Raw genomic sequence first — 10206 nt, forward strand, 5'->3', positions numbered from 1 at the left:
TTTCTACTGATAGCAATAGAAAATGAGGACAGCAAGCACTAGGCTTATCCAATTCTAATTTAATAAAAAAGACAATGTTTTTCTTCCATTCTTGTCCATCAGTGACTCAGAAGTACAGGCACAGAGTCTCAGCTGTAATCCATCTTCTTTATGTAACATAACCAGAAAAGTCAATCTGGAGACCCCCCTGGCATGGTGGAAAAATCTCCACATGGTTGGTTTAGTACTAAACCAGCTGATTTTTCTCCTGCTCTGCTCTACTTGCTGGATTTGTGTTGAGATATGCCTTATTGAGATGATAAAGAATGGTGTGAGACAATGGGTCTCTCAGCAAGCCAGGGCTGTGCTCACTCTCCTCCACTTGGGCCCAGTTCTGGAGTCTCACCATCAAGAATCCCTTAAGGTTTTAGAGCCTCTAAGATGTGGAGGGATAGAATGTAAGAAAATAGTGCAGAAGGTAATCTCACCCCTGAGGAGTTGCAGCTGTACAAATCACCAAAGATAGGAACAGGCCTGCCCTTAACAGGCACAGCTGTGTCCAATAAGAAGATGAATGCTACAGAAGAGCTGGAGTTTGTTGCTGTGCTGTAAGGAGCTGCCCATGAGAAATCACTAAGAAGCTATGGGAACCTTTGCCATGAGAGGACAACACTAAGACAAACACCAAATGCTCAATAATGCAAGATCTCCAAACAAAGCTGCCTTGCTCTTCAGCTGCATGCCACAGCATTCACTGGTGTTTTCATAACACCCATGATGTGAGCTGGGGAACCACAGCAAGGTGGGCAGCAGCTTTGTGCTGTTCTGCAGGGCTGTAGCCCACCAGCAAAAGGTACAATATGCTCACTCTGCTGCTGATGGTCACCAGTTTGTGGAAACATCAGGCATTTGCAAATTGTGAGGCTTCATCAACATTTCCTAAAACATAACTCCTGCAGCAAAAAAAGAAATCAGAAATTTTGAAAATAATGGCATCACTTCTATCAGTCCTCCTGCATTTCTGCAAATGCTTTTGTGGATTCTGATGTCTCAGCAATAATAAGAGATGTTATTATGGCTGTTCCTGCTTGTAGGCCTGGACTTTTTGGTCACATTATTTCTTGCTACGATGATCTCATTTGCTTTACTAGCTCACTGACATACTCTGCAGTGGCACGCCCTTAAATGTAACCCTTCCATTGAAAAAAATGGGTAAAGTTTTTAACAAACAACATGTAAGGTTTGGAAGATAGAAAACAAGTGATCAGTATCAGTATTCCCCTGATAAAGGGCTGGGCAGACCTGCAATCATAAGCCCATCTCTGCTCTATCACATTGTTAAATGCCATTTGTAACTGCCCCAGACTGAAGCTTGTAGGATGGATATGTAGGAAAAGGCTCTTAAAAATGAAGAAAGTAGTAGTGTAAGGAAGCTCCTTTGTTTTCTTTTTTGGATTTATTGTGAAACAATGAAATGGTCCAATGGATTCCCATTGTTCCAACTGGATTCCAATAATTAAAGACTAACTTCTGTAAAGATTTCTGGATCTAAAAGTGTTGAATCTAATGGAATGTAACTAACAGAGAAGAGCTAAAGTTGTCAGAAAGGATTATAATTTATATTTGTACTAGATAAAATGAAGAAAAATTAAAAATACTATCTGTGTATATACATAGATAGATATGTGGAAAACTTATGTTGATGGAAAATGCAAAGAGTGAAGGGATAACAATTACCTTGCTCAAACCTGATGATTCTACTCTCAGCACAGGAAGGAAATAAAAGACCCAAATTATTTCTGATTTAGAAAAGAAGATAAATAAAGAGAATATTAGATGTAGAGAGAAATCAAGCTCTGCTTTCTCTCTCTTTTCAGAAGTAATTTCATTTATTTGAGAACCAAGAGACAGAACGTTTATTTCCCTCTGGCTTGAAGCATTTGCACAGTAGATGGCAGTAAAAACTCTCACCCGTTTAAGCAGTTGCTGCAAAGGGAGTGGTTCCACTGCTGTGGGAACTTCCTCGGTTGTCCCAGAGTTACTGATCTCAGTTATTACAGTCTCTTCACCCACATACATTTTTTATTTTGCTTGGTTTTGGTGAGTATAGCAGGCCTCAGAGTATTATTATTTATCAAGTAAGGTAAGAGCAGCATGTCAGTGTATGTACACTGCAGAACAGAGCTGCACTGCCAATCTGCACCTGTAACATTCTGTGCTGGGACAGTCAGAGGCAGCCAGAAACCCAGGTGTGATCCCTCTAAAGGGACAGAAATAAAGGCACACTCACAGCTCGAGTTTAGCATTGAAATCTTCCCCAGGTTGTTTGGGTTGGTTTGGGTCTTTTCCATAAGCTCAGCTGAGCAACATTAGCCAGGAACAAATCTTCAGGCATGTAAGGCATCTTACAAGAGAACCAAGAGAAAGAGCAGGATTGACAGCAGTGGTTCTTCAGTGAGATCAACACATTTATCATCAGCTCTGCTTAATTTTCTTCATTTTCCTGTGTGCTCAGCATGTATCATCTGGGCATTACATATTTTCAATGAAATAGAATATGCAAGATTATAGTGCCACACTGTTACTGCCTTAGTTTCAGAAGCTGCATGTAGTCTGACACAGTTCCTAAAAAAACAGGATGGGAGTTTGGAAAATTTTTTGCATGTTAAAAAAAAGGAATGCTGAAATGAGCATGCTATGGTTACAGATCAGCCAAAGGGCACACACACTTATTTTTCTTCTTTGCAAAAACATTGGTTTTAAAATTCCAGTTTTGCAGTGGTGATTTTCTCATAGTTTTAATTCAGGGTCTACTTGAAACTTTTTTGGACCCAGTGGAAAAATAATTTTCACCAGCTGAAAGTATGTAGTGAAGGAATATTTGTGTAATACATCAGTGTAAAAAAAGAGAAAACCACCACACATACACTCTCCCTCCAAAGAAAAGAAAACATGCAGATTTTTTTTTTTTCTGTTTTTCCTGAAGTTATTCTCCAGGTAACAATCCCTTCTGGTAGAAAACAGCACAGAGAGCACTGGACAATTTTGTCCCTGAGAATGTACTCACATTTATCATTAGCATTCCATTGCTGTGTGTAACCTTTTTACCTTCTGCAGCTTTTCTCCCACTTACTGGGCAGAGGTACAAGACACCATGGAAAATGATGTTGTGCATCACCACCCAGAGTGCCAGAAGCACCACACAGCATCAGAGAGTTTCCCTTTCCAGTTGTATCTTTTCAGACTCAAACATGTTGTTTCAAAACAAAGTAAGAGCCATGGAAGGTGTAAAACACTTGAAAGATTAAACATATTAACAAGGTATTGTGAGGCTCATATGCCCAAAGATAGAATTACATGTGCAGGCACTTGGGAAAGCTTTCTAGTTTGCTCTAGACAGAGCTCCTCTGTAGCCATGATATTTTATGAAAAATCCTTTCCTTAGGATTTTTCCTCCTGAGAAGCTGAGAGGCCTAGGGAACAAAATGTAACCAATGGTTATCTGCTGCTGTGGAATGCAACAGGTGCATCTGGGATTGGGCTCATGTGGTTGTTTCTAATTAATGGCCAATCACAGGCAGCTGGCTCAGACTCTCTGTCCCAGACACAAGCCTTTGTTATCATTCCTTCTTTTTCTATTCTTAGCTAGCCTTCTGATGAAATCCTTTCTTCTATTCTTTTAGTATAGTTTTAATATAATATATATCATAAAATAATAAATCAGCCTTCTGAACCATGGAGTCAGATCCTCGTCTCTTCCCTCATCCTCAGACCCCTGTGAGCACCATCACACTCCTCACAGGTAGGTGATAACGACCTCTCCCCACCCTTTCTCCCCAAAACACAAAGTTTAATGAAATGAAATGGCCCAGAGTCAAAGATGTGGCTGTGAGGACTCTCAGCCTGACACTTACTGCTGAGAGAAGTGGGCCAGGCACTGCATTCAGCCATCCTGAGGGGCCAGCACCAAGTGCCACCTCCACAGCAGGAGTCTCCAAGTCAGCAAGAAAGACAACAGGCACATTTGCTTGGACAGATACGGCAGCAGAAGGAAAAACGTGGTTCCAGATTTTCTGTGTGAATCTTCAAGCATGCCCTGTCTGAAGAATGCAGTCCTGATTTGCATTTACTGTACTTATCTGTTCTTCTAGACAGAAGACTCTGGATCCTGCTCAGTACCTTGTCCAGCAGTTTTTCCAAGCCATTCAACATTATTTGAAGCCCCAGCAGGTATTTTTACTGATATCTACTGCCACAAGCAAAAGCTTCTCTGCAGCTGATGCCAAATCCCCAGCTTTAAGTGCAGGCTGGTTGCCAGCCCAATTTCCACACATTTACTGCTCTGACCACCCATTCTCATGTCCTTTCACCTACCTGTGCTGCAACTACACCTTCATTCTGCTTTGCAGACGTGTTCTGTGCCACTAAAATTGCTCCTCGTGGGAAAGGAGTACAGATAGCTTGAGAAACTGCACAGGCCAGTAAAAAACAGGAAAAGGACTCTTATCAAATTAGTAACGTCTCGGGTATTTGGGTGGAGGCATTTGGCACTGGGCTTGCATATTCTTATGGGACTGAGCCCATGAATACTACAAACTCCATTCCTTTGCTTCATATTTTTCTTCCCAAACTTAGATATATTTCAAAAGAGCCCCTCTAAAGATATCTAATTACTGTATGCTACACAAATTGCTAAGCAGGCATTTTACTTTACTCCATTTCCATACAGGATAAACCAAGTTAATGACATTTGCACAGGTTTATATTGCAATAGGATATTTGCAAAAACTAAAGGAGGTATTTCTTTTGTACCTTTGCAAGCAGGGCTGTGGGAAACAACTAAGAAAATTTTAAAAACTTTGCTACTGAGGGAAGACAACTCCCTGGGATGAGTAACTTCTCTAATGTGCTCTAAGTGTAAGACAGTTCATCTCTCTGGTGACTTGGAGTACTCATCAACTGCTTGAATTGGAAATACTGTCATTTATTTCTTTTACCTTGAACACAACTAGGACCATTTCCTTGTTTTAGATGCTACTTGTACTTTCTGGTGTATAGCAATATCCAGTTATGCCTCAGTGGGATTAACATTACTCAGTGGAACAGTTTCACTACCTGCACACTCATCTCAGTGTCTGCCACCCAGCTTGGGTTCTTCTCATCCTTTCATCACCAATAAAAGCAATCTGCAGTGTGAAGACAAGCAAGATAAGGACACATCCATCAGAGGAGAATCAAGCTCCAGGCTTGCTGGTGCTGGAAGGGAGGCTGTGCTCTACTTAGTGGATGATGACATTTTTTCCAAGTGCTGTAATGAAAGCTAACAAGTTCCTACTTGACTTGGTGCCTGGCAAATTTAACCAACAGGTGTGGGTAAAAAACCCATTTTTTATGTGGGCTGTTGTGTTCTTCTAAATTCTCAACCAGGGAAATAAAATAGAACCAAAGCTAAATCCCCATGTTGTCTGAGAAATACATGTATAACTGATAAGTGACACACCTGATGTGAGAGAGCAATGTCTTCATTATTGATTCACAGGGAAAACAGACATTAGGTCTTTCTGGGTTTAAAGTAGCTTGAAAAGGGACTTCTGCCATCTCACACCTTTAATACAGTATGCAGATGTCCTGCTCAGATTAAGAAAAAAATTCTCAGCATTTCTGAACACCAGCTTTTTCTCTAGAAATTGAAATATAACATTGCACTGCTCACTGTGGGCACTGTTTGGTTTTTAAACCTACATACCAAATGTCACAGCAGCTAAAGATCCAGCAGCTTTGACACGAGAGAGAACCTTTCATTGTGCAATGGCTATTAAAGCTCAATTCTGCAACACTGAGACTTTGCTCTAATGGAACTGTTTGTTTGACTAAGGCTTAGTCAAACAGGCAGGCCTGAGCTGTGTGTGCTCCATATGTGTGTATGGCCAAAGCTGTGAATGCACCTGGGTGGTTTGGTAAAATGATCTTTAAAACAACTGACCTGAAATGGCACAAATCCCTACACAATCTGCACTCAATTTAAACCTGGATTTTATCATTTTTCTCTAATTAAATCCAAACTGTTAATAGCTTGTGATTCACAAATATAATGGATCTAGAGCAAACCCTTCCTATCAGTCCTTTTGCCAGCTGTAGTGTTCCTACTGCTGGCAGCACAAAAACTGAAGGAGATGCAGAGGGAGGAGGCAATAACTTAATTGCTCAAAATGACAGGAATGTCTGAATCTCCTGCACACAGACTCAGAAGCTCATGTGCTTTTCATTCCAATTTATGACAGTAAGTCTCAGCACTGAGCACCTCCCATTGACTACCAGCCAGTTGGGGTGGTTAGCTGAGCTGTCTCCTGTATCCACAACCCTTCCCAGCAGCTGTTAATTCCCTGGAAATGCCTTGCTCTCAGATTTAGCAGCATGTGAGTGCAATGAAAGCACACACACATGTGCTGCACGTTTGCTACCTGCTGACAAGCAGCAAGAAATGGTGGGTTAACTTTTGTTTTTTGAAGTGTTGTAATTTCCTGGTTAAGATAATTGATAATGAAGTCCTAGCATAGTGAAATTTTACCCAGATTCTGCCAGTGTGGCAAGAACCACTGAAAGGATTTTTACAGAAAAATTTCCTGCATACTTTAAACCCAGACAAGGTTGATAAAGAATTCCTGTTACCTAGACCTTAGCAAACATCTTCCCCCATGGCAAAGGAATGTGGTGGCTGCACAGACACGTGGAGGCTGCAGGAGAGGACAAAAGAAAACACAGCAGCATTTAGAGGGGAGGATTCATCCCTCTGTAGATCATCTTTGTGTTCTCTATACCCTCCCAACTGGCCCTTAGCCCCCATGTGCAACTCTATCATCTTGTTTCCCTTCCTATTTTCTCACCTAATTCATGTTCCAGATTTTTTTTTTCTGGAAAGCCTGCAGCAATTACATCACCCTTTTATCCTATTTCATGGTCTACATGTGTACAATAAAAAATAAGGAAGTAGCACAGCAATCCAGATTAAGTAGAAAGAAGTCTGGCAGGCTCTTCCTTGCTGGCTGCAAAAAACCATAATCCTGAAAGCAGAGGAAAGATTCTGAAGCATTTTCCCAGGCTATTTCTCCAAGTAATATTCTTGTCAAGAAAAACATAATAAACTATCCATTGGGCCTGCAAAGAAATGCTCTATTTTTAAACTGGAAACTCACCCAGATCTCCCTGTTAATATCCATACCAATGTGTCCCCAGTTAAAACAACTTACCAGAGCTTTGTAGTTTCTCCACCCTGATTATTCTTTCACCAGACCTGCATAGTTTTTTCCTCAGTGGCACAGCCAGCTGTCATTAGATGCAGCACTTGGCAGCTTTTAGCCAAGGAAACACTGTTTGCCATGAGCTTTGGCTGTGACCGACCACATGGATTCTTGACACTTCTCTTTGTGTCTCAGGGCAAAGCATGAAAGCTACATCTAAGAAAGGAACAATCCCAAGAAGCAGATCATAGTCAGGCCCTGGAATAGAAGGTTCTCCAAACACTCAAACATGTACCAACCCTTTACACCCATGATCCATATAGTCTTGCTGTGGAGAATAGAGAAATGTTCTCCCAGCCCTGCATGTCAGTGTGTTATGACATGTGCTTTTGGCAGCTGCAGCTCAGTCTGCAGGACTTGGGGTTTCTGTGTGTCTTTGCTTTATTTTTTTAATGAAAAAGAGGCTGTTTAGTCTTTATCCAGTTATTCCTCAAACCAGCAAAGATACAGGAAGAGGCCAGTGCTGTGGTGTCCTTAAGGCCCACAATACTCAAATCCAAAATACTGTAGAATGTGCTTTCATTCTGGTGCATTATGAGTCAGGAAATAACAAATGGAAAGGAGTGATGGGCTTTTATGTGTCTGTAAGATTTCTATCAGCTTCTGTTTCCCATTGTTTCCATCTGGACTATCTGCACTGCTCACTAAGCTGCTGGCATTGAGGGGCACCCTGCATTTATGTCATTCTCAGCTGCAGTTATGAATTGGCAAGGCTCTGACTCACAGAGAACTGGATGGGTTTGCAACTGAAGCCAAGGAGATGATGCAAACTTGTAGAGATCCTCTGTACCTTGGAAAGAGCACAACACACACTGAAGACAGTAAGTTATACAGCTTCCCTCCATTAAAGGAGCTATTGCTGGGTGCATTTTCAAAAAATCCTCCATGAAGATAAAAGGCATTATCCTTGGTTCCTCCACTTTGACCTTTTTGCTGCAATTCCCACTTAATCTTTCACTGATGTTCCTGTTTTATTATTAAAAGAAGCCCACCCAGAGGAACACCTGAAGGAAAAAGTATTCTCTTTTTCTATGTGCTGAGTAATGTGAAATATTCCTTCCTCAAAATTAAAATTTAGTTGGCTAATCACTTTTTCTTTTTCTGTCACTGAAGAACATTCTAGCAGTCAGTGACAGCCCAGTGTAACAGATATTCCTGTGATATGAACAGTACAGTGAAGTTTGACAACCCAGATTTTGAGTGGCATTTAATACACAAAATACTGAACAGACCCAGAGCTGAGAAGCAGTGCTCTACAGGTGCAGCTACTGCTTTAGCCTTGCTTCCTAATCAAAGTTCCTGTTCTTTCTTAGCTCTCACCCATTCAATAACTCTGGAGTGAACTGATTGAGCCCACAGAACTCTAAAATACATTTCTGCAAGTTCTGTGAACATAAGGAACCATTAAGATAGAACAGCCTCTGAGGGTAATGATGGAAGGAAAGCACACCCTGCAGCAGGCCTTGTACATTATTTGGTATTCTGACACCAAATATCCCAAGAGGGAGCAGGAGACAACAAAAGTGCATCCATATCTGGAAAATAATTAATTCCAAGTTTACAGCCAACCATGAGATAGGAATCTGCAAGAAGGCAGGTTTTGCAGGCAGTTCTGGTGCTCTCAGAACCACTCATTTCATTGAGAGAGGTCAGCTCAAAAACCAAACCAGACAATTACAGAGCATGGCTGCACAATTAGGATACATTTCAGACTGCCAAATAGGTTTTTGGATTAAAAGAAGGGCTGAGTAACTCTCCAAACCAGGACATACATCTTGAGGAATGCTGAACGATGCAGGGTTCTGTGAGTTAACAAAATTTTAGTTAAAGTAGCAAAGTAGCTGCAAGTTTTCTAGAATTGGGTTAAATCAAGGCTCAGCTTGTTTTTACAAGCCAGTGCTTTGTAGCTTCACTGACTTTTGTCTGATTAGACACCCCAAGAGGGGCAGTAGCTTATGAGATATGGTAAAAACAATTTTCCTGCTCCAGCAAATATGCTCTTATTTGTATTTATGTGTCTGTTGCTAGTCAGCAAAAAGCCACTTGGTGAGATTTATCATTATCATGTTCACTGCTCCATTCAGCTCTCCTTGAAACTGGAAAGCTTTTACTCACCCTTTATGAAGCTGTATGGATTCATCTGCAACAGTGCACTTTGGGGAAGTCCTGTCTGCCAACAGATTTTTTTCAGATGAATTCTTATCTCCTTGCCTGCACATGCTTGCCCTATTAATGGTGACATGATACCATTAAGAGATATGAAAACCACAGGCCTATCACATCCTTACACACAGGGAGAGCTGAACTCAGATTCCCCAACCACAAGGCAGTTTGTGGTCTCCTGAAAAGCAATCTAAGCAGCAAACAAAGGGTCTGAGCTCACTCAGAGCCATTGTTTAGGGCTCGAGCACATCCCAAGGGCCCATAGCAGCAATGAAGGGGGGCTGGCTGCACACTCAGCTGGGTCAGACTCACAGCCCAGGGCCAAGAGCTCCTCTGCTCTACTCCTGCACAGCCTCTGACTCTCTGGGTGGCCCTGGGCCCCACTCCACAAACAATTCCCAGCACAGACTTTGCTATGGGAAGCCCTCCTGACTCCAGCAGCACCAGGGGAAGCCACACGTGGAGGGGACTTGAATTCTTAGAGCTCAACTGCCTGACACCTCATCCTTGTGCTAAGCAAGGAAGGAGCAAGAGATTAGAGTAACTTACCTCAGCACTTTGTGGTGGGAATTTTATCTGTCAGCCTTCAGTACAAGCTAAGGCCTTGTAACATGTATTTTGCTTCCCAAAAACACAAGAGAAACATGAAGCCAGGGATTTCAAGAGAAACATGAAGCCAGGGATTTCATCCTGTCTACTTAGGATGACTTTGCAGCAGTCAATAAATCACACAAAAACTTGTAATGTTACCAAGTTCCTCCATTTA

The sequence above is a fragment of the Agelaius tricolor genome, unplaced genomic scaffold (assembly GCF_023055355.1).
Source record: "Agelaius tricolor isolate 1412-34295 unplaced genomic scaffold, bAgeTri1.0.p SCAF_16, whole genome shotgun sequence".
Lineage (NCBI taxonomy): Eukaryota > Metazoa > Chordata > Aves > Passeriformes > Icteridae > Agelaius > Agelaius tricolor.